Below are 25,746 nucleotides of genomic sequence, written 5' to 3'. Positions count from 1 at the left end.
TTTCAAAAAATCTCACATATACAGAATCTTCATTTATAATTTCAAGAAGCTTGGTCAGGTGCGGTGGCCTATGCCTGTAATCTCAGCACTTTGGAAGGCCGAGATGAGTGGATCCCTTGAGGTTAGGAGTTCAAGACCAGCCTGGCCAACATGGTGAAACCCTGTCTCTATGAATAATATAAAAATTAGTGTGGTGGTGTGCACCTGTAATCCCAGCTACTCGGGAGGCTGAGGCATGAGAATAGCTTGAGTCGGAGAGGCAGAAGTTGCAGCGATTGTGCCACTGCACTCCAGCCTGGGGGACAGAGTGAAACTGTGTCAAAAAAAAAGAAAAAGAAAAAGCTTGTGAGATCCCTGAAACCTCATGACACACAGCCAAATAAGAAACCTCCAATGTAAGCTCCAGCAACAATGCCTAGCAGAGAAATGAATCAATTTATGCATTCACTCCACAAGGTATATTAAATGTGTACAAAGTGCTTAGACCTATGCTACAGGATATGGGAGAATATAAAGGAAAAAAAAAAAAGACACTTTTCATCCCTCAAGAAAGTTCAGTTAGGTATGAAAGCGCTAAGAGAGAGTGCTGGCTGAATGACTTCCCTTTCCCCAGAGTTCATTTCCACTGACTGATTCCTGTGGGAATAGGGACCTCCCTATAGAAAAATACCTCAATTCTCAGTATGGGGAATTCAGAGACAAATAGGGTTTTCTGAAAAACTGGGATAAGTTTGAGAAAGAACCTGATGAAGGCCAAACTACAATGGAGGTGTGTGAGATCCACCTCTGGAAAGCAGTCTACTCTGAGAGAAGAAAGAACCTGCCTGACGTGATGAGGTAGGCTTGGCAGCACAGCACAGGGACTGGGGAAGAGAACTGGTTGACTACAGCAGGCAGCGACTGAATGAAGCCTCCTGTAAGCACATGTTTGTTCCAAGGAAACAAAAGCTTGTCTGTGAGCATTCACAAATCTCTAATTTTAGAGGCCCAAGCAACACTGCTCTGGAGATCCTCTGAAAGAGTACAACACAGAGAAAAGGTAGTTATTTACCTTCCAGAAAGTGAGGTGACAGCTGGAGACCTGGTAAAAGAAGGACTATCAGTTAGTAGCTCAGGAGGAGCAGCAGTGGGTAGAGCTGTAGTGTGAGTGAATGGTATCAATCCAAGTAGAACAACAAAGCATGCAGCTCCCAGAGGAAACATTAGTGGTCAAAGAGTAGAATGCATCAGCTTTATAGGCTGCATCCCAAGAAGAATGACGCAACTGTGGCTTGATACAACAGCACAGGTAGTTAGCACCGAGCTGATTGGAGAAAGGAGGAAGATGGCAAGTGGGAAATGCTCCAATCATGGCAGCTGTGGCAGAGACTTATGGAGCTATGGCTAGGCAGAAAGTGAGGGCAGTGGCATGGGAAGTGGCTCCAATTTCTACTGGCACAAGAGACCTCTGAGCAGGGATTCCTGGCATTCAGTAACATTGCAGGTACAGGCCCATAAGCTGGGTATCCATATTAGTGCCATCTCATTTACCAAACAGACTGATGAGCCCTGCAAGCATTTAGATGACACAGACACAGCATCATGACTGATGTTCAAAATTTCTAAGAAACCCATATGACATAGGCATCAGCTGGTAAGAAGAAACACCAGCCATAGGACTAGAGTAGGGTAATTGAGATGCCTTACGGCACCAGGTGTTAACCCTTAATAGTTAGATCACAAGGAGATCTAGAGAGGTCCCAAAGAAGGTGCCAGGACAGCCTGGATGATGGTTGGGCAGTTTAATCAGGAATTTAGAGTAACAGTTATTTACTAATCACCAAAGAATTCTTTTGATATTTTAACAACCTATACAACCACATAGGACGATACCAGCTGAATATCAACCCTAAACGAAGTTAAGCAAGAATACAGAGGACTACTTGAGTAAATGTCACTTGAGAGGCATTGTCAATGCTATAGGATGTCTCCAGGAAGAAATAGCCCTATTGGCTGGAGAGGAAGACTAAAGGTAGGCTGTTTGGTAAGCAGGAACTTTCATTCTAGAAATCAGAGAGCTGGGTTCTGATGCTGACCCAGCCTCTTCCTAGTCTGCAATTGCAGACACCACTGTTCACATGTGAGAAGACTTATAGGGAAGAAACACCATGGCAAAGCAGGCATGGATCAGACCGTGGAAGGCTGTGAGTGCCAGGCAAAGAGGTGTAAACTATAAAGCCATGCTGTGGAAGAAGACAATATTGCCCAGGGGTGTGGGATAAGAATGAAGGCTTCAAGTTCCTCAGTAACATATTTCCTGAGCAGGTGTTTGGCTAGAGATCTGAATATTGTTACTGTCATGTGGCCAAAAAGAAAATGTCAACAGCAACATTTAATAGCTTTGGTAGGAATAATATAAGAAATCTATGCACAAGGAGAACTAGCAATGGTTTGAGCCCTGTCCAAGTGACTGCCACCAGCCATTATGCAGAAAAAGAAAACAAGGAAGGAAAAATAACAAGGCATCATAGGAATACAAGTCAAAGGACAGCAATCAATGGGCTTGTGTGCAGCCTGGGAAATGAACAGAGCAGGAGAGAAAAAAAAAAAGAATGGCCAGATTCCCACAAAGCTACTGTTGCCACAGGTCAAAAGACTGCTGGGCAGATGATAACCACTCATTTTAGAATTGGATCTGAGCAGGAAGTGGCAAAGCATACTTAATGTCCTGGAACTTGCCTCCTCTTCTCTGAAGGCTAGAAGGAAAAGAGGTGATGTAGATAACGCCACGCGGCATGAATAATGTAAATGACAAGGGGGTGAAGGTTGGATCTGCATGTTGCCATGCCTGTGGAGCCTTGCCACTGGGGCCCCTGATGTGAATGGTCCCTTCAAAGATGTCTTCTTCTCTGTCACCTGTCCCCCAGTACTGTGACATCCCCCTTTTTCTCAGCAATTATAGCACACAGAGTCTGGCAACTGCATCACTCTGTCACCCAGGCTGGAGTGCAGTGGCGCAATCTCGGCTCACTGCAACCTCCACCTTCCTGGCTCAAGCAATTCCCCTGCCTCAGCCTCCCGAGCCCTGGGATTATAGGCACCCACCACCACGCTTGGCTAATTTTTTTGTATTTTTAGTAGAGATGGCATTTCACCATGTTGGCCAGACTGGTCTCAAACTCCTGACCTCAGGCAATACGCCCTCCTCGGCCTCCCAAAGTGCTGAGATTACAGGCGTGAGCCATCGTGCCCAGCCTGGAAACTGCATTCTAACACTTACCTGAATACCTAAATACTGTCTTGTATCGCTTTGGAGTTTTATTTGTTAATTTAATTACTCTACTAAACTCTAAATTCCACAATGGCATTGGTTGTGACTTGCACTATTTTGTTGTTGATATTGTTGTTTTTGTTTTTAACAACACACAATGCTTTGTATTCTGCTGGACATATATTGGGAGGTACTTAACGAGTAATTATTGAAATGTATTTAAGTGAAATCATTCATTCAACAAGCATTTACTGAATGCATGCTATGATCCAGTTGCTAGATCAAAGCAAGGGAGAAAGTAGAGACTCAAGCACAGTGTAGCTAATCAGTAAATAAGTCTATACTGTGAAGTGCAGAGTGCCAAGAAGTCTATGGAACTTCTTTTCTTTCTTTTCTTTTTCTTTTTTTTTTTTTTTGACACAGGATATTGCTCTGTCACCCAGGTTGGAGTTTAGTGGCATAATCATAGCTCACTGCTGCCTCAAACTCCTGGGCTAAATAGATCTTCTCACCTCGGCTTCCCAAGTAGCTAGGACTACAGGCATGTATCACTACACTACTTTTTAAATTTTTTATAGAAATGGGGTCTCACTATGGTTTCCAGGCCAATCTCGAACTCCTGGCCTCAAGTGATCCTCACACCTTGGCATTCCAAAGTGATGGGATTACAGGCATGAGTCACCACACCCGGCCTGTGGGACTTCTTAACCTAGATTTCTCTGAAGAGGAGAAGCATCAGAAAGCAGTAAACTTTTTAAGTTGCCATCACAAGATATGTTGCCCCAGCAGGCAATGATACTAGAAACCATCACATCACTAGGGGAAGCATTCAAGACCACTTCAATAGAATTTGTTGTCCACCGCATCAGCACCAAACCCATTCTGCTTCACATTTTGACTTTCTCTGGCCTGCCCAGCAGTCTCTAGAGAGATTCAGGAAAATATTGCATCTACAAAACAAAGACAAGATGCTATACAAAAAGGATTGAGAAATTAGAAATTAAAGGGTTGGACAGTCTCGAAATATGTATAAATAAAAAATAAGAAGAGTTAGAAAAAATAGCCATTCAATACAGGAGATCCAGCATTGACTAAGAGCAGTTCCAGAAATTTAGAGCAGAGAAACAGAGAAGAGGGAACTATCAAATAAATAACAGGAGACCATTTCCCAGAATTGAACGTGGACATTAGATTCAAAATGTTAAGTGCCAACAAAATTCTAATTAGTATAAATGAAAGACACATGCACAGGTATGTTCACTGCAGCACTATTCACAACAGCAAAGACATGGAATCAACGTAAATGCCTATCAATGATGGACTGGATAAAGAAAATGTGGTACATATACACCATGAAATACTACGCAGCCATAAAAAGAAAGAGATCATGTACTTTGCAGGGCATGGATGGAGCTGGAGGCCATTATCCTTAACTAACACAGGAACAGAAAACCAAATATCACATGTTCTCACTTAAAAATGGTAGCTAAATGATGAGAACACATGGACGCATACAAGGGAACAACACACACTGGGACCTTTTGGAGGGTGGAGATTGGGAGGATACAAGTTTACCTATGTAACCAACCTGCACATGTACCCCTCAACTTAAAATAAAAGAAAAAGAAAGACCTACCCCTAGACAGATCTTTTTTAAATTTCAGAATACCAAGACTGAAGCAATGATAAAGTCTTCCCACAAGGGTGGGGAAGCAAAATAAAATAGGCCATTGATCAAACAAGAATCAGATTATGCCTGGGCGACTAAGCGAGACTCTGTCTTAAAAAAAAAAAAAGAATCAGATTATGTCAAATGTCAAACGTCTCATCAGCAACACTGAATGCTAAAAGACAACTGAGTGACATTTTACATTACCCACTTAATTTTGCTGTCACCCCAAACCTGAGAAATAGTTACTCTGTTAATGTGTCCTTCCATGTCGAGGGAACTCCACATGGGCAACGTTCCTGAACTCTCTCCATTTCTTCTCAGGGAGGAGTGACTGAATCCAATTTGTGAGTTGGATTACACATGAACTGCATATGGGGAAATCCAACTCCTTCCTTTCTCCTTTTGTTAGGAACAAGCTTCCCACAGGAAGCATAATTGTGCTCTGCCTCTACAGGCTGCAAAGCAACCAGCTCTCACCCGTCATGGAGATGTCTGCTCAGTCCTATGGCTCTGCATTTGAAGACTGCTTGCCTGCTGATACATGATATTTCATCCATGGAAGGCACCATCAGTGAAAGTGGCATCATGATTTCATGTACCACAAAGAAAGAAAAACACTGACCATTAAGCAATACATTCCATTCTATCACTTTGAATTTCTTAATGCTTTTTGAATAAGATTGTTTCTTTCAAACCTACGTGTTTATGACATGTCACTCTTTTGTATACATAAAAAGGAAAATAAGTTGGCTAATACATATCTTTAAAATTCACATTTAGAATCTGTTTTGAATCACATTTTGACTCAGAGTGATGTAGCTATGTGATTTTAAAAAAAAAATAATTTCCTCCTTGCTATCAAGATACAGCTTTGGTTTCATATTATTCTGGAATTGTCTTCCAAGCTGAAGACATCCATTCTGTTAGCATTCTGTCTTTTAGAAGACAGCAAAGAGAGGTTTTAGATAACAATCAGGACTTTTTTATTTATTCTTCCCTAAATGGTCCTTAGTAGTTTGTTGATGGAAACATCAAGAGATGCAGTGGCCTAGTCTTGCCACCAAGAATAGCCCAAGTTCATGTGTGTGCAGGCACTAACAACTATGTCATGACTGCCACTTGGCCAGCAGCAACTGTAACATGCCATTGATTGTGAAATGCACCCTCAGTGAAAAGATGTTAAATGTGAAGGGAAAGTACATTTTAGTATCAATAAAATACAGTAGCCATACTCTTTAGTACCAGCTTAATCACTAATAAAAGGGATGTTCAGTCTCTCATCTGTTCTATTATTTTGTTGTGTTTTTCAATTTGCTCAAAACTTGAATATGAAAGAGGGCCGCCATTTATTGGGTCCCTTCGAATCCCAATGGGAAGTACCACTATTATCCCTATTTTACAAATTAAAAAAGGAGGCTCCGTAAAGTTAAATAACTTTCCCAAGGATGCACAACTCAGGGGCACCATTGAACTGAATCCTGGTTTGCTGTACTGCAAGCTCACTGCCCTTTGTAAACTACCCGATGAAAGAGCTTTAAAGGATGGATACCAGCTAAATTTGAGAAGGACTAAAGATGTGCGTGGTCTTTTCAGGAACCTCTAAGCTTTCCTCACCGCTGGAAGGCAGAAAGTAACAGACAGGGGGTGTGTGAAAAGAGAGCAAAAGGAAGCATTGACCTTTGCAAGGATGATAGGCAATTTTGTAAAATAATTTTTTTTTTTCTAGCTTAAACAGGGTTGCTGGAGAAGCCTTCTCTACTTTTGCACTCCAGGTGAAGAGGCTCTGCGATCTGCTCCCATGGTAACTTGTACTTCTTCAATCTTAGAACTTACCACACTTTACTATAATTACTGGTTTAACCATCTCTACCACTAACTACAAATACGCTTTGTGAGCAGAAGATTGATTCTATCTAGGCCATCATAATATTCCCAGAACTCAGTATGGGACCTGGCACAGAGTAGGTACCCCAAAACTGGCTGGGATCTGAACACACAACCCAGTTAGTGGTAGGCATGGTCTAGACAGCAAACAGGGATATTACCTAAAAACAAGGAGAACTATTGGATAAATTTAAATATTAGACCAATGTAACCAGGATTATGTTTTGGAGAGATATCTCTGGCTGCAAGGCTAAAGGGAATTAGACGGAACAGAGTAAATCCAGAGAGATAGTTAGGAGGCTGCCGCAGTGGCCTGGACATGATGTCCTGCAGCAAGAAGATGACAATCTTCTTGTCCCCACCCCTAACCCAAGGCAGTTCCCCAGCCCTCAACCTAGGTAAGGCCACTGCCGGAGACTAACAGAGAAGTCTGGTGCTGAGTTACTTTCCAAGATATGTCAGAGCTTGACAGCAGAGGGTAATAGCTATTGCGGGGAGGCTCCTGCTTCATTTACTTGAACAGGCTCAGAGAGAATATCTCAGTTTTGATGTGTGGGCCTGAGAACAAACCCTGTGGGCCTTATGAAGATCCGAAGATCAATACCTACAAGGTATCCAAAGGCTATGCATAAGGCCTGATCATTGAATAATTTCACATCCCAAGCACACAAAACATTTGTGATTCTCAACACATTTTTGCAAACCATTTGATTTCACTTGGAACAGATTGCTGTCAGGAGGAACATTTTTCCAGGTGGGAAGTTCTCCTTTGTTTCACCCTTGGCAGCCCTTCCTGACATTCTCAGGCACATATCTACACCCTTCTGCTGTGAACCTTTTCCCTCTAACCCTTTCCGGAGCTAATGGAACCCCTCTCAGCAGCAAATCATTCCTTGAGCCTGTATTACATCTCTTCTTCCCAGGATTTGCTCCATGGTTATAATTGGCTGCATTCCGCTCCCCTCTGTCCATAACACCATAGATCATACAGGCAGAGATGGATCCCTAGTGAACTAGAACAAGCTTATGGCTTCAGGAAGGCATTAAGATATGCATATTTTATTTTAACATCCTTTGTGTATAGGGTATCCAAGGCTTGTGTCTTCCTAAACAACCTCCCTGGCTAAATAGTATATGGATAAACAATGCATTATATAGGTTACATTCAATAAAATCCAAAGGCCACTTATAGGGGAAAACAAGTCCAAAACCTTCCCTTCTCATGACTCCTTTCTTTGCGTGATTGATGAAGTCTGCACTTCTGTTGCAGAACATGAACTCAATTAAAACAGTTCCTATACATTGCTGCTGGAATCACTTTTGAATGTCCCCATCCTATAAACATATCATATTATAATATTAATGTGAAACCTGCTCACTTTATTGCCTCAGTCCCTTCACAGTTCATTGATTTACCAGATGCCAAGCATACATCCCCTTTACTGTGTGTGTATGTGTTTTATGGTGGAGGATGCATTATCAGTCCCATCCAAAGTTTCTCGCTGAGGTTTTCCCTATCAATTGTTTCCTTATGGTTCGTAGCATATGGACAGTTTATTCTCTCATCAATCCTCAGTGGGCCATTCATGTCTTTGATAATAATAACAGCATTAATGGATGTGTTCCCATTTCAGGATATACCATTATCTCAAGCTAATTTAATTAAACAGCACCACAGCCCTGTGTCCCTGCTTTCTATTGTTCATCATGCTGTTCTCCCACTCCCCAAAAGAATGAGTTCCTGAGCTGACAAAGCTCATTCTTCTACTTTGAGAAGCATGGAAGGTCATTGGATGAAGGTTCATGGAGACTAGAATTGGTTAGTGAGTGCAGTCACAAGGGGAAGACAAGAAAGGATTAGGCAAAGAAATTAAAGTTTTTTCTGCCCAAGAGCTTTGTGGTCTAATAAAATGAGCATGGACAGAAGTTGATTCAAATCACAGCTCTACCACCTACCAGCTCTTTGACCTTGGAAAATTTGAGCATTTTTAGTTTTGATGTCTTCATCTATAAAATGGACACAAGAATAGACTTTTAAATGGCTGTTTAAAAGATTTAACAACATAATGTAAGTAGAGTCCTTAGCACACGGTTGGAACTTTATCAATGTTAGCTTCTTTCAGCTTCTTCCTACCTCTCAACTTGAGTTTCTGCAGTGGATGCTGTTAGTATATATTACAGGTGTGTGCTGCTCTACACAGCAGTTGTGTTTCTAAATAAAGGGTGTAAATTAAATTAGAGAAATGAGTCATATTTTAAATGTAGTGGAGAGTATGCTGTTTAAAGTTCTGGTGTGTTGCATTCTCTTCTGAAACAAAAATCACCTTGTTACCCATAACAAGTGTGCATAAAGCAATAGATTGTTGTACGAAAGACTTTCTAGAACTGACTTATAGAACTTCTTCTCTGTGGTGGGTGAAATAATGATATTGTCGCTTAATAACATTTACTGAGAGCTTACTATGGATACTCTGCTAGTATTTTATGTGTATTATTTACATTCTCTGTGAAACAGATACCACATTATCCCCATCTTATAGATGAGAAAACTGAGGCACAGAAAGGTCATGCAACATGTTCAAGGTCACATGGTGAGTGGCAAGCTCAAATTTAAACTCTAGCAGTCTGGTACTCCTGAGAGACGTTAGGGTGGGAGCTCATTTTAAATGGAACCCCATAAGAAACACTTAAAATGACTATCTCCCTTAACCCAAGGCTTCTTAAGAACCTAAATTGTATTTTGTATTCATCTGAAGAACCTCTAATTGTACTCTCAATTTAAGGATCTTAAGCACGTAATTGTACTCTTAAAATTTTCCTTAAAACTGCATTTGCCCCTTAGACCACAACTAAAATCTGCCACCTGGCTACTCATCCTGCCAGAAAAACAAGGTGGATGGCATTTTAGAGCTCATCTTAAACATTGCAATTCCTTGGGCTCTTCCAAAAGACCAAAAGTCTCACTTTGTCCATCCTTATGTGAACTCGTGCTATCTAGGACCCTGTTTGTGCATTAGACTTTGAGATCTAGAGAAGTAGAATGGGATTGTTGAAGAGTCTGGGAAGGTACTGAACAGAGAAGGTGTGAGTAAGCCTCATCAATTTAATCAATCGAGATTGAAGAAAGATGGTAGGAATCTAATTACTCATTATCAACTATGCACCAGACCTCATGCTGGGTATTTTCAACAAGACTGGGCAGGAGGGCTGTCTAGAGTGTAAAATTTAAGGAGGTTCTCACTCGCAGGGTTGTGCAAATACATCAACCCTGATTGTCATATACTCATTTTATTTAACCATCAGGGAAAACTTGATAGGTGAGTGTCTTAGTCCATTCAGGTTGCTATAACAAAATACCTTAGATTGAGTAATTTGTAAACAACAGACACTTATTGCTAACATTTCTGTGGCCTGAGAAGTCCAAAACCAAGGCTCCAACAGATTCAGCGTCTGGTGAGGGCCCACTCCTCATTGATGGCACTTTCTAACTCTGTCCTTGCATGTCAGAAGAACTGAAGAAACTTCCTAAGCCTCTTTTATAAGGGTACTAATTCCATTCATGAGGAGTTCATCCTTATGATACCGCTAAAAAACTTCCTAAAGACCCCACTTCTTAATACAATCACTTTGGGGGTTAGGTTTCAATGTATAAATTTTGGGGGGACACATGCCATGTGTTCAGATCCCAGCAGTCTGTATTAACAGCTTGACACATTTGTATCCCATTTGAAAACAGATAAGAATTCAACTCCAAAGCCAACCTATGTTATCAGACTTGTTCTTAGAAATTCATCTTTTCAGTATCCCCTTATGTTATCCCAGATTTAACTCAGAAAGAATTTAGGAGATGATGCTTAGCTGTATAATGTCATTTATGCTAGGATCCATGTAAACAACAGATGTCTCTCTACTATTCCTGTCACTCAAAGTGACTCATCCCAGTTTCTCCACTTTATAAGACATGGTTCCCTCATCCTCAAAATGAAAACAATAAGAATATAGCCCAGGGTATCATGGGGCTCGGTGGGTTGCAAAGATGTACAACATTGCACAGCATTATAAACGCTCAGGGAACCCAACCTTAGTGATTGAGAGTCCCTGTGCTCAGGAGACAGTGGAGATTCCAGACCTCAATCAACCTTCTACTTCCTAACCTAGAAAGAAAGTAAGGTACCCATCAGGCAAATAAATGACCTATGGGAAACCTGAAATTCCTAGAGAGTGGGGTTAGCTCAAGACTATCCTCCCAATTTCGGCCTCAGAGAAGACCTCCTCTCAGGTCTCATAGCCTTGTTCCCCTCCACTTCCATTTGTATCTCTTCCTGGGGAAAGACCAGTGCCAAAGGCAGGATATGAACAAGTGTTGGAAAATCATAACTCAAGCATAAGTCATTCTCCAAACCCTGAAAAACCCTTCCTATCACTTCCACTCTCTTCTTTTTCATGATTTCTCAGAAAAAAAAAAAATTGTTGGTTCTATTTCATTGAAAGAATCTGGTATATTTTATTTCATCAGAATAGTTTTGAGATTTGGGGCAAGAAGGAGTCACTCACACATTTCTGAAGACTCCAACTGTTTGGATCATGCCTCCTTTGTGGCTGGTCCCTCCCTTCTCTCTGAAGAAGCTCAGTGCCTACCTCAGTGTCAGCTTCATTCAGTCAGGTGTCATTTTCAATGCTATGTCAGTTGGGCAGGCTGTCAGTCTCGTTAGGATTGTTCTCCTTGGCACTGGCAATAGCCTATGTAGTGCTTCTCCCAACAAACAGCCTCAAGACTGGACAATCACACCTTGCTGAATGTCTTGAGCTGGCCAGGGTCAAATGCTCACCTCTGCAGACAGCTTGTAGCTCACATGACATGGTCTTCAGGATGGAGAACTAGAGATCAGGAGATATAATTGGAAAAAAAGAAAAGGAAAAGTTTTTCTTGTGGAAAATTGGAGAGACACACATGAGGTACACAGGAGGGCCTGAGCTGAAATGAAAGGAGCCAAGGCATCTCCCGCTTTGCAGAGACTGCTGGTCTAGAAGTGATATCAATATATGTTTCACTCAGGCCTTATTAAATAGCGACAGTGGTCCAATTGGTCTGGTTCTTTAGGCCTGCTGCTAGGTCAGACACTGTCACCAGAAGGAGGCAGTTGTGTGAACCAGCCTGGGAAGATGTTAGCAAAATAACAGTAGCTGCAAAGTCCTGACTAATCACCTGCATATTCTCATGACAAGCCTAGTCCCTGATACGTGAGTAGCTAAGACTACTTTCAGAATGCAGTCTTAAAATATATTATAGAAGATGGGTGCAGTGGGTCACATCTGTAATCTCAGTTACTCAGGAGGCTGAGGCAGGGGGATGCCTTGAGCCCAGGAGTTCAAGACCAGACTTGGCAACATAGCAAGACCCCATCCCTAAAAATGTTTTTTGTTTTGTTTTGTTTTGTTTTGTTTGTTTTTTAAATTAGCCTGGCATGGTGGTGCATGCCTGTAGCCCCAGCTACTCAGGAGGCTGAGGCAGGAAGACCTCTTGAGCCCAGGAGTTGGAGGCTGCAGTGAGCTATGATTGTGCCACTGCACTACAGCCTGAGTGACAGAGAGAGACCTTATCTCAAAATTAGTTAATTAAAATAATAATTTAGAAATTTAAAGATATGTAGATAGACATATTATTGGTTTTTCTTGGTTGACTCTACTGACACGACCCAACTCTCTTGGTTGACTCTACTGACACGACCATTAAGAAAAGAGACAATCCCCAGATATAGACACATGCCTTGGCCAGGTCTCCTGATGCAAAAGCTCTTGGTAGACTTATGAGGTCTCCAGCTGTAAGAAGTCAGGCCTTAGAAAGCCTGCCAGGAGCTTATTAATCTTTCTTAAGATCTTTTCAGGAATTAGAACCAAGAAAATTTCAGGGTTAAAATTCAGGTACCGCTCGGCTGACTAAAACCCAGCATGCCTGTTACAAATGGCACTAGTCTGGAACCGGGAATATTGGGCCAGCTCAGCTTATCTGCCCTAAGGATCTTGTCTTAACTTGATCATCTACAAAGACCTATTTCCAAATATAGTCATGTTCGTAGGTATTGGGGGTCAGGACTTCAACACCTCTTGGGGGGACAAAATTCAACCCAAAACAGAAGGCTTTATGATGCTCTTTGAACTTGAGTTGGATCTTGAAGAATGTAAAGGATTTATATAGCTGGTAAGGAAAAAGTCTTCCTTGCATTCTAAGGAAGGAAAATGGCACATGAAAAGGATGTGGAAGCTGAGCATGGTGGCTCACACCTGTAATCCCAGCACTCTGGGAGGCCGAAGCAGGCAGATCACTTGAGGTCAGGAATTCAAGACCAGCCTGGCTAACGTAGCAAAACTCCATCTCTTCTAAAAATATAAAAATTATTTGGGCATGGTGGCAGGCACCTGTAGTTCCAGCTACTCAGAAAGCTGAGGCAGGAGAATCACTTGAACCTGGGAGGCGGAGTTTGCAGTGAACCGAGATCACGCCACTGCTGCAGCCTGGGCAACAGAGCAAGACTCCATCTCAAAAAATAAAAAACAAATTTAAAAATGACATGGAGTTTGGAGAGCAAAAGCTTACTCCATGGGACAACAAAGAAGCCAGCTAATTAAGGAGGAAATTCTTGGAAATCGAGTTGAATAGGGAGTGTAGGTCTGATGATGGAGAGTTTGGGCTGATGGGTAGAGGCTTTTTAACTTGATATAGTTTGAAAAGAGAGCAAAGAACTGGCATGGTTAAAGTCTAATGTCCAGAAAACCCAGGTTAAGACAAAGAATAAAAATTATGTGCATTGTTAACCACCAACCATATTCTGATTTTTTCTAGGTGCTGGAAAGAGATTGGAGTTTCAGGAAACAAACGTTATCCCTGTTTTATATTCATGGAGTTTCACTCTCTAACTATGTAATTATAAATTGAGACAAGTGATCAAAGGGAAAAGAACTTGTCTCTCTAGAGTGCATAACGAAGGAGCTTGACCTAGACAAGGTCAAGAAAGGCATCTTTGGAAAGGGATGTTTGCTCTGAGAACTGTGGGATGTGCAGGAGTTAAGCAGGGGCAGTTTGATAAGGAAGAAGGAGGGCAAGGTGTATGAAATAGAAGAGTAGTGCAGTCAAAGCGTCTACATGGGTCCAAGGGCTGAGCACTCAGTGGATGTCACCTAGAAAGATGTTTTAAAAGTGTAAATGCCTGGGTTCTATCCATGCATTGGAGACCCGTTGTAAAATGGAAATGCATTCTCTGGGGATAGAGTAGCAAGTATATGGCCTAACTTTGATCTACTAAATCGGTCTTGAGTAGCACATGGCAAGATTCTTAAGTCTTCTTTCTGAACCTTAGTCAGTTTTGGAAACCACTAGATCAGATATCTAGGGCCTCTCCTAAATAAAGAAGGAAAGTTTTGCTCTCAGTGTTGCCTTTTTCTGCTGTCAGAGGCCACCACCTTTCTTCTCCTTACCCTCTATCCCCTTCCCGTCCACAGTCCATGCCTATCCTGTGCAGGAGTACACACGTGCGTGCATGCACACACACACACACTTCTAGTGCCCATTTCTCTGCTTGCCAGGATGTCTTCCGAAGTCATTCTCTCTGGTCTGCTCTCCCAAGCTGTGCCCCAGACTGAGGACCCTTCATGATCTCTTTCTGCAGGAACACTGAACTGACCCATTTTGTAATCACTTAGGACCCTGCTATCTGCTAATTAATAAAGTTATCTATAGTTACATATTGACTGGCCAAAATCATTCCAGATAATTATAATGATAACTTACATGTAAGGATATGTGGTACCATAACTTAAAATGGCATTTTAAACACTATCTCATTTAGTATTTCTAGCAGAACTAAACTGTTGTGCAATACCGGCCACACTCAACAGGTGGTGTGTCATCACTGACCAAGGTTAAGCAGCAAACTTGCTACTCTATCCCTAGAGAATACATTTCCATTTTACCAGGGGTCGCCAACCTCCTTCTTAAGGCAGAGGAATGGCTGCTATTGAGTTCATCTTAAAGGTAGCCTTGATGGGATTAGGGTGGGGATACAGGGTAATTGGGCAGGAGGAAACTTTTAGCACTACAATGTATGGGAGACAACACAGTAGAGAGATTAAGAGCAGTATGTCTGGGCTTTTGAATAAAAAGACTTGAGTTCAATACCCAGTGCCGCAATGCATTAACTGTGTAGTCTTGGTCCAGTTGCTTAATCTTTCTGACTCCAGCTTCCTCAACTGAAAGTGGGGTTTATAGTAGTACGGACCTCATAAAATGGGTGTAAAACTTAAATGAGATAATTCAATGAAAGCATTTAACAAAGTGTCTAGCACATATTAAAACTACTTTTTAATTGTTGTTATTAAACCACTTAGGCAACTGCCTTCCCTTTTGTGAGATTGGCCTTAGAGACAGCCAACAGAAAATGAAAGTGGATGTGTTTGCATTAATGGGAGGTGAGAAGATAAGGAGGAAGAATTGAGAGAGCAAAGGGAAGAAAAGATTGCAAAGCCCTCTGCTCACTTGGTCTTCCTCTGATTCCACCAGCCCAGGTAGGCCATTTTCTTGCCCTGCCAGAAGGAGTAGAAATTGAACTGTGATCTGGAGAGCTATCTGTTCTGATCATTAGTCAAACACCAGGAGCCAGTTAGACCTAATTGTCTTTGAAACATCTGAAGACCAAACACTTTTTTTTTGGAGGTCAGGCTGCATAACTGAGAAAGAGGCAGAGGTACCTGGGATGAAAATAAAGGCATAATAGGTTCATATAGTTGGTCTGAAAATTAGCTTTAGGATCTCCTTACGTTTGTTTCTTAATGGTGTGAAACATAATAATGGCTTTGGCCGTAATAAAGATGAATTACAGTTTTTTTTCCTGTAAAATAATGAAGCTTTAGTAAACATCCCAGGTTTATCACTTAATTTATCCCTAGCTCATGGGGAAAGAGACCTCCCCCCAACCCAGCCCCCATTTTTAATATTCCAAGCTACTAGATTTCAATAACCCACTTTCCAGCAATGTGTGTCTCATTTCCCTGGACAGACCAAATAGGCAATAACAGCCTCTCGGTTAGAACACTAATGTTGTAATTTAGAACTTCTGTCAAGATGAAAGATCTTTGCTGGGATCCTCAGAGGGCCCACAGCAACACTTCAACCCGGGCCCGGATAATGAAGTTTTCATTATTAAATAAAGATATTTTAGGAATGTCATAAACCATAAATCCACTCTCTTCTATTGCCCTGCCACCTTATTGTGTTTATTTCTAGCAAAAGTCCATCCTCTTTCGATTGCCCCAACTCCTCCAAGCTTAGTGTTTCTTGCCTTTCAACCCCCTAATCCCACTGTGATGCACTTATGTTGCCATGGTGACAGAAGACTGTGTCTTCTCCCACATTGAGACCCAAAGGCTATAAAAAAAGAAGGTGTCTGTGGAGAAGAAGAGTGCCTGCTGCCTCTCCCTGTTGACCTCCTCCTCCCCACCTTGTCCTGCCAATCAGCTGAGAGACTCACTCCACACAGTTTTATCTCACCTCAAGGAAATGCTAACATGTGCCATCAGGTCTGGCTGTACTTAAAAATTATGGCACAATCAATTTTTAATGTGAATTTAGTTCTGGTTGGAAGCTTTAGACTCTGAGTCCCAGGAAAATGATTCATCTGTTTATTCGTTTGCCAAATACTGGGGTGCGGTTTTCTCAAACCCCACCTGCCTTAACCTGGTTGTGCTCTTGTCCCTAAGATCACACACAGCCTTACTGAGGCTGCTCATGCCAGGCTCAGGAACCTGCCCCCTGCAGATCCAGCCCCATGCTGGAGGGCAGAGGGGAGGAAGAATGGACACTCTTATTTTCCCAAGGCCCGGTGACACAACAGAGTCAGAGGGCAAAGAGAGCTCAGACGCATCTCAGCGGACTCCATAAATAAGAGAAGCAGGACATCTGAAATTGGGAACTCATTTAGCCACCCCCAACCCGCTATTGAACCACACCTGACAAGCCAGATGTCTTAAAAGATTCAGAGGAAACTTTCCAGTCTATCACAGTGTAGTAAAGGAACTCACTCATATTTGCATGTAACCAAATGTCTCTTTGCTGTGAATTAGGCTCATATTCAAAGGAGATGAAGATCTACTTATAACAATACTCAATATTATGTTCTCAGAAGGGGAGTGTTAACACTTAGGGAACCAGTCTGTACTTGTATTTTTGTTTATACTCATGATCCAAATGAAAGCAAAAAGAACTGGAAGATTAATCAAGGATGAATTTGTAGATATACTGAGGACAAAAATGATGACTCCATATGGCTTCCAGCCATCTCTGTGTAGTTTCTCCCATCACAGTGATATTTGACGTTGAACAGATTAAACAATAAGATATAGTTTTTAAAAATCACTTTTTCATCTCCATTGCTCAATGAGCTTCAGGAACAGTTGGTCTCAGCAAAACACGCTGTTTTCTGAAAACATCTGAGAATCCAAATTATGAATTACATACAGTGTGTATACACACACACACACACACACACACATATATATATATTTAAAAGTCCATCTTGGAGCACGCATCAGTTTGGGATATTTATTGGAGGAGAGGATGCAACAAGCCACAGAATGTTATCAGCACTTGAATTAATTGAAAATAAATTTCCCCTCCCAGCACTAAACAAATGACGAGTTTTTTGTGTGATAGCACACACCAGCCTGCAATAGGTTACTAAGATTCCACTAATTAAAAAAAAAATCTCATTTGAAGATAGTTAATGGTTTCTGCATTTCCACAAAGTGCTAGTCAGACTACATTCCCCTGAACTTCAGGGTCTGTGCTGATTACTACTCAATTAGTTTTGATTCAATTCACTGAAGAAAAATGTCCATTTCATTAGTGTGGAGAAATAACCATTGGACACAAAATATATTTCTCAGCATTGCTATGGCAACCGAGATGACACAGCTGAGCTCAGAATGTTAATGCCTTCCCTGGGACTATGTTTTTAAGTCAGCATGCGGCCATTAAGCCTTGCTGGGTGGGGGTGGCTCCTGTCACATCGCCGTTGTGATTGGCAGGCAGAAGAACGCATGGTGCTCCCAAGAAGGCTTGGTTTCTGCCACTCGCCTCCCCTGCCACTCCCCTGTGGGCTGAGCAGATCGGCAACAGCATAGATTGTCGTTTTGCAAGTCCCCAAGGCCCCTCTTTATGTGACATGCAGAAGTCCAGCTGGGCAGTGAAAAATGCGATCTGTCATCCAAATGTGTTTTCCTATGTGTTGTCTGTTTTGTGAATGCATGCGACTGTCCAGGTGATGAACTAACTTTTGAGCTCGTCATTGCTGCATTCCAGCCAGCACAGCATTGACAGAGAGGTGAGGAGCAAGTGGTCCAGCAGTTCAGTAAATATGGCGGTCAACCTGAAGCCCTCTGCCCACTTGAGGAAGACTTGATTCTCATCTGCACCCCCCAAGACATGTAAGCAAAGGATGGGAAAGCAGATTCTAGATTACCGAAGCAAAGAAATGGATCTGTCTGTATGCAATAGGGAGCAAACATGCCAATACTAGTCTTCAGGAATAATAGATGTGGCCATTATTTAGATGTTAATTAGGGCATAACCAAATTAAATCATAGTGAAATTTCATTTGGGAGACCGAATTTTCCAGGTTAAATGGATAACTGCCCATATTTTCCCTTAAGCTATGGTGGCATAATCTTAGGTTACCAATTAATAATTAATTGCTGTATACTGTGTTCAAGGCTCCATGCCTTAGGATACAAAGATTAAGTACATGGAACCTACACCCTCAAGGGACAGTTTAGTAGGGAGATAGCATATGAACTATTAATGAAAGCTACTATGTATTGAGTACTGACTGTGAGACTGGAAGTGTACTAAGTACTTTATATGCAGTATTTTAATGTACTCCTCATATTAGTACTATGAGGAGGATGTTAGCTCCATTTTATAACCAAGTACACTGAGACTTAAAAAAGGGACTTGGCTAGTCAATTACTAGTTCAATTACGGCAAGTAACTGGCAGAGCTGGATTCAAACACAAGTCTCTCTGACTCCACAATCACTTCGAACCACCATGCACACTGCCTTTCATGTACACATGAATAGAAAAGGCAGGCTGTAAATATTCAGGGACCAGTGACTTACAAAAGTAAATACCTGATCTGTAAGGAAAGCAGCAAGTCTGATTGCATTCAATTAATTTAACTTCCCTTTTAAAATTCATCTTCAAAGTAATGGGCAAAATCAGAGTGTCCCATTTCTTCCATTAAGCAGATGTTCTGCACATTGCCCTCCTGCTCCTTCTACGACCACAGGGAGAGGAAGCACGGCTGATGCAAGAGCTGCCAAAAGGCAGGGAGCAAGAGCTCATTCCACAACAAGAGCAAGCTCACAGTCGGTGATCTCAGTGTGAGGGTCCCACTCTATCCTCGTGGGATCCTAGGCATCTGAGCTTCTCTATGTTTAATCATCATCATGTCACTATCAAAAATATTTATTAAGCTGCTGCATACATATGGTTCTGGTCACCCCATTTGTTCTTGCTCCCTTGGCACATTATGTAATTTCACTCTATTTGTTTCCAGTGGTTTGACATAATTTTATATCATCTTTATACCTCTTCAGATACAGTGCTCAAAACACCCAGACTCAGACCTCTCTGAGTTCACAGAGTAGATTCTTACCCTTCTCTTTGCCTGACCATAGCAGGAACAGTGGATCTTGGTGACAGGGATCTTGGTTCAGGGCTGGCCCCGTGGCTGTCTCTTTCATGTGAAGCAGAATTAACCAACATAGGTGGGGACTTGCAATCTAAAATTATGCCACAGATAAAACATGCAATGGGTACACACGCCACTCTGTAGATGGGCTTTGTTGCTAGAATAGCATTTGTGAAAATGTGCTCTAAGAAAACCTAACTTCTTAGAATGTTAAAGGATGTTATAGTCATGCAGTTCAGAATATGCTACTCCAAAACATGGCACCTTGGCACTTAAGAAAAGAGCAGAAGCAGGAAGGTCTCTATGACCTTTGCCATTCTCCCCTGAAGTGGGCCATAAAATAATTCTCCGACTTTTCTCTAAAGTAGGGCATAAGACCTTCATCCCAGAGGAGTCCTCCCTGTACCCAGAGAAAAGGAATGAAGACACATGGACACAGAGAAAAACATGAACAAGGCCACATGCAGTGGCTCGAACCTGTCATCTCAGTACTTTGGGAGGCCAGGGTGGGAGAATGATATGAGCTCGGGAGTTTAAGATCAGCCTAGGCAACGTGGCAAGACTCCATCCCTACAAAAATATTAAAAAGCTAACCAGGTATGGTGGTACATGCCTGTGATTACAGATATTTGGGAGGCTGAGGCAGAAGGACCTCTTGAGCCCAGGAGGTCAATGCTGCATTTAGCTATGTTTGAACCACTGCACACCAGCCTGGGTGACAAAGCAATGCCCTGTCTCTTTTGGATTTTTTTTTTTTTTAAAGAATCTGGACAAACAGGCCTTGCTAAGTTTCTCCCAATTTATTACCATTAGGTAATATTCCTTTGTCCTCCCATCATACTTCTGCCACTACTGTGCATAAAAATACAATCTTTTCTGTTTCTTTGGGTCTTCATTTCTAAAGGCTCTCATGTTAGGTAAAACTTAAATATATATGCTTTTCTCTTGTTAATTTGTCTTTTATTATAGCGGTCTCAGTCATGAACCTAAATGGGTAAGGTAAATAAATATATTGCTTCTCCCCTACAATAGAAAAATAAAAAGGGGAAGTGGAGATTCTCTGGTCAATTATGTTTAGGAGATGCTGGGTTAAACAATGTTAATTAGGTTTGTTTGTTTTCTGCCAGGGTCCTCAGAACTCTTAATATACTACTGTATTATATGACTCTCCAAGTGAAGAGAATGGAGGGAAGCATTATCTATAGACCCATTTTTATGCTGGAGCAATGAGGCACAAGTGTTTTGCAAGTTCTGGAAAACACAGAGCAGGGGTCAGTTTAGGAGCCTAACCTGTATACCTACATCAGGAAGCTCGGAAAATGGCTTAGACCACTAAGACTTTTTGCGTGAAGATTCCTAAGCTTCATGGGAGAAATGTTAAGGGTTTTGGGACTGATATTTGAGCCCAGGAAACAGGGCTACCAAATTAAGGCTTACAAATAAGACAAGGTTAAAAAAAAATCTGGCCCCAAATCCCAGAGAGAGTGGCCCAAATGGCTGAAAACTAGCCACTCTGAGGTAGGAAAGAGCACAGGAGGTAGGAGTGAAGGAAGTAGGAAGTGGCTCAGACCTAACCTAGTACGATGATTTATAATTTTTAGAGAAATCCTCCGTATAGAATTGAATACTTTGAGAAATGTAAGATGGAAAGTTCTGATTAAATTAATTTCAACAATAGGCACATTGATACACTCACCCAGTAAGAAGACCGGGGTTCAGATCTTTAGAATCTCTGTGATTCTCTTAGTTCACACCACACATTGTTTCTTGGATCCCACATCAGCCCCTTCCTTGAGTTTACTCTTTCAGTTTGCTGGAGTAGATAACTTAGGAAGGATACATCGAGCAAATTTTCTAAGTTCTTGAATGTCTACACATATTCCTGTTTTACTCTCACCATTGATTAACAGTTGGCTAGGTCTAAATTGAAAATCTAGGTTACAAATGTTCTTCCTCAAAATACTGAAGTCATTTCTCCATTGCCTGTTGGCATCCAGTGATACTGCTGAGAAATTCAAAGCCAGCTTAATTCTTTTTGCTTATATATAACTTACTTTTTCTTTCATTGACTTTTAGGATCTTCTTTTTAACCTTAATCTTCTGCAGTTTTAACTTTCTAAATTGGGATTTATCATTGTTTTACCCTATTCAGACCTCATCGATCCCTTTCAATCTGCAAATTGAATCTTTAGCCCTGGAGAATTTTTTCTACTACATCTTTGATAGTTTTCTCTCCTCGATTTTCTATATTGTCTCTTTCTGAAATGTTTTTTAGCATCTGGAGCTTCCGGATCAATTCCTTATGTCATCTATACATTCCCTAGTTTTCTGTTTATCTCCCTAATTGTTCTAGATTCTAGAAAATTTTTTCAACTCATCTTCCTATTATTCTACTAATTTTTTTAAAAATTAAATATTAACAGTTACATGAGTTAGGGCAATACTACCTGCTGCTGTAATAAATAAACCCCCAAATGTCAGAGGCTTATCATAATAATCACTAACTTCATGCTAGCAAATACAGGTTCCTCTGTTTAGCAGGCAGCTCCTCCCCATCAGAAGAATCAGAGATTTGGACTCTTTCTACCTCCTGACTCTGCCGTCCTCCAAGGCCTCATATCCCCTTGCCAGAAGACAATGAAAATCTTATTCTCAACAGCCTAGACATGCAAATGTCACATGTCTCTTCTGCTCATATTCCTCTGGTGAAAATAGTCATTTGGTCCCACTGGATGAAATAGGGAGGAGTAGGGGGCAGTAAAATGTAGTTCCTGGTTAACAACTGCTTCCCCATAATAACTATATACTTGGGAAGGAGGAACACAAATTTTGTGTTCAATTGATGACCATTAGCAGTCTTTGCTGTAGTAATTACATATATTTTTATTTTTGTGAGCTCAGTCATGTTCTCCGATTGTTCCTTGCCCAGAGTATACTTATCTCTTTTGTTCATAAGTGATTGCATCTTTTCCTTTTTCTTTTTTGAGACAGAGTCTCTCTCAATCACCTAAGCAAGAGCACAGGAGTTCAGTGACGCCATCTCAGCTCACCCATCTCAGTTCACTGCAACCTCTGCTTCCCTGGTTCAAGTGATTCTCATGCCTCAGCCTCCCAAGTTGCTGGGACCACAGGCACACACCACCATGTCCAGGTAATTTTTGTATTTTTGTTAGAGAGTTTGGCCATGTTGCCTAGGCGCGTCTCAAACTCCTGGCCTTAAGCAGTTTGCCCACCTCGGCCTCCCAAAGTGCTAGGATTACAGGAGTGGCACTTTTGTCTAAGATCTTTGTTATCTTGGCCATTCTTTTTAAAAATTAGTTTTATTTTGAATACTTGTTCCTAGTGATCTTGGCCACTCTTATCCATGATGTTGTTTCCTTTAGTTCTGGATATCCCTGTTTATGTATGTTAAAGAATTGAGATGTAGGTTGATTATTCTGAGTAGATGAATTGAGTTTATCTACTGTGGGTTTGTAGGCCTAATACTCCCAGCAGGCCTCTTTCTTGGTGGGAGAACTGGCGTCTTTGTACAAGGGTGGCTTATCCACTAGCAGTTTCACTCTAGGTTACGTGGAATCAGAATGGGAGTGTCAGCAACCGCAGACTGCAAGGTCCACAGGGACCAGGAAAAGAAAGACTACTCTGGGCCAGTACTCCCAATTAAGAAGCCTTGGTTACTCCAGGAAATTCATCTTTAGAGAAGAACATCTAGATGTTTTCCTAGGGAGTTTGCCAGTCATTCTGTGAACAGGACGGGACAGAAGAAGGTGGATGAAACCAGCAAAGCCTTCCACAGATGAATCATAGATTAACCCACCTGTTTGCAATTACTCTTTCCCCTTCTTCCCTCCTTACCAACACCAAGCTGTAAGTGAGTCCAGGTTTTAATCAGCATGCCAACCCTACCTGCACTGCAGCCTCACCCAGCAAATGCTCAAGCCTGGACTGCTTCCCCCACTGTTTCCTCTGTGAACGTGCTTCCATTCATCCTGCCTAATGTGCTGTAATCTCTCAGCTGATGAACCTGCCCACCCCCATACATTTGCCACCAGGTATTCATTGTTTTGTATACTTTCCAACTATCATTTTGATAATGCCCAATGAGGGGGAAAGTCTCCATTTGCCAGCCTCTGCAAAATTAGAAAAATACTTGTAAATGTCCTTTGGAGAATATCACCAAGTTTTATGAGAAAGGAGGGCTATAAAAAATAAAAAGCACTGGCTGATAGCATTCTAAAAGGACCTTGGTCAGCTTTGGGGGGAAATTATCTTTCAATTTACATGAACTGACTCCATACGTTCATTTATTCATTCATTTTTTTGTAATAAATACTGAAAGTTTATTATTTACCACAGGCTATGCCAGGTAGCAGGGCAAGAACCGTGAACAAAAATGGTCTTCTAGTCCCATCCTCAAGGAATTCAGAATTTATGGGTAAAATTAGCATTTGAAATTTGAATTTATTTGGACACTGTTAAAAGTTCAGGACACTAAGAAAGCACATTAAAAAAAAAAAAAAGCACAGAAACCAGACTTTGTATGTCATGGAAGAACTACTGGAGGAAGTAACCTGAGAAATAAAATAGAATCAGCCACATTAAGGCATGGGGTGGGGTGGGATTGAGTGTTCTGAATAGAGGAAATAGCATGCTAGAGCTTCAGAAGTAGCTCCCACCTGCCTGTACGAAAAACTTCACACATGAATATTGACTGTGCTTGGAATGCCCTCCCATCTACCACTCCCAATCCACTAACTGTGGCAAAAGTCTCAACTCAGGCACTCATCCACTCTTTGAGGAGCTAATGGAATCTTCCCACAGGTCTAGGCATTTTCTTCCATTTGTACCTTATATCTTCTATGGTTTTAGCAATGGGCACGCTGTAAAAGTGTTGGGTTCCTCCTTGCATCTATCACCAATCTAAATTCCCTGAAGTCAGGAGTTGCGTTTTATTTACATTTATATCTCCTGCACTGGCACAATGAATGAATGCCAAGGGCTAGGTTGACAACTGATATATCTTGAATGTCAAATGATGAATAAACAGAATGAATGAAGTGACAGAATTATGACAATATATTGCTTGACCTCAGTTGTATACAATTTTAGTGTGACTCGGAAAAAAAAGTTGAGAGTTATAATGAATGATTTACATATTCACTTCTATGGGACTTTGGTATAAGCACTAATAAAAGATAAGGCTGTGGAGAACTCCCCTAAAATTGCTGCCACCTATAATAATACAGCATGCCTACTTAGTGTTCACATTCTGAGATGAATTAGCAGGAATAAGGAAAGTCTTTATTAGGATACCTCTTATAATACCAGCTTCACCTCTCCTGTTTTCCTTACCTCCGAAGGCTAAGTAGACATCTAAGAAAGGATAAATTCCCTCTGGATATGTGTAAGTTCCCTGCCCATGACAAAAATTTTCTTCAAATGGGACTATGGAGACAGGGGAATGAGAATTGAGGTTGATCCAATCTTTTCAGCCTAACTTACAGGTTCTTGTCGCTATATATCAGCAAGTTTTATCAATGGATAAAAATAGGTATTGCTACAACGGGTATACATGATGTTATGAAGATGCACATCGGATGGAGTTTTGGCATAAGAGAAGCAAGACAGAAGATCAACTGCAGGAGAGTAATGGGTAAGAGCCATAGCACATAATCAAACAGGCACCAAAGAAAGATCACATATTTACCGCAAAGTGTGAGAACATTGTTGCATGGGTATTTAAGAAAACACAAGTATAGCCAGGACAAGAAGCAACTCAGCTCAAAAGTAACCCAGTGCTGAAGGACAACCAGGTGAATAGGGCTGGAACTATAACAACTGAATAGACACCGGGAGACTCTGCTGTACTCTAGCAATCTTTGCTTTGCTTGCTTGTTTAGTGTTCAACTCTGTATCTTGAGCACAATAAAAAACTGACAACCATTGGATTCAACCGTGGCTAGTCTAATATTTGCACTTTTCTCCTAATATATTTGGGTAGATAAAATACATCTTTAGATTTCTAACTCTGTATTTAATCACCAACACTAAGTAATTATTAAACTTCCATAATTGAAAATAATCTCTATTTTTAGGGTGACCATGCATCCTAAAATACATGGAATACTCCTAGTTTATATCTATTACCCCAGATCCAGCACAGTTTAACATTCATCCAGAATTTTCATTTTTTAGCAA

At 41.2% G+C, this 25,746-nt stretch overlaps 1 long non-coding RNA gene across 3 annotated transcripts in view; it reads left to right on the top strand.

Moving 5' to 3' along the window:
* Nucleotides 1-25,496, top strand: part of LOC108582382 — a 38,969-nt gene extending 13,473 nt beyond the window's left edge. Inside the window, exons 2-6 of one of the 3 annotated variants that reach the window (XR_002517569.2) lie at nt 6,649-6,723; nt 13,648-15,365; nt 18,157-18,281; nt 22,540-22,699; nt 25,041-25,496. This is a non-coding gene — a long non-coding RNA (uncharacterized LOC108582382). Of the gene's footprint in view, nt 1-6,648; nt 6,724-13,647; nt 15,366-18,115; nt 18,282-22,539; nt 22,700-23,113 lie in introns of all 3 variants that reach the window. The other 2 variants (XR_002517564.2, XR_001895794.3) reach the window with 2 other exon arrangements.
* Nucleotides 25,497-25,746: the final 250 nt, after the last annotated feature.

Source organism: Papio anubis, chromosome 1 (genome assembly GCF_008728515.1).
Source record: "Papio anubis isolate 15944 chromosome 1, Panubis1.0, whole genome shotgun sequence".
Lineage (NCBI taxonomy): Eukaryota > Metazoa > Chordata > Mammalia > Primates > Cercopithecidae > Papio > Papio anubis.
Note: the sequence above shows the minus strand (reverse complement) of the source record. Positions and strands in the feature narration are given on the sequence as shown.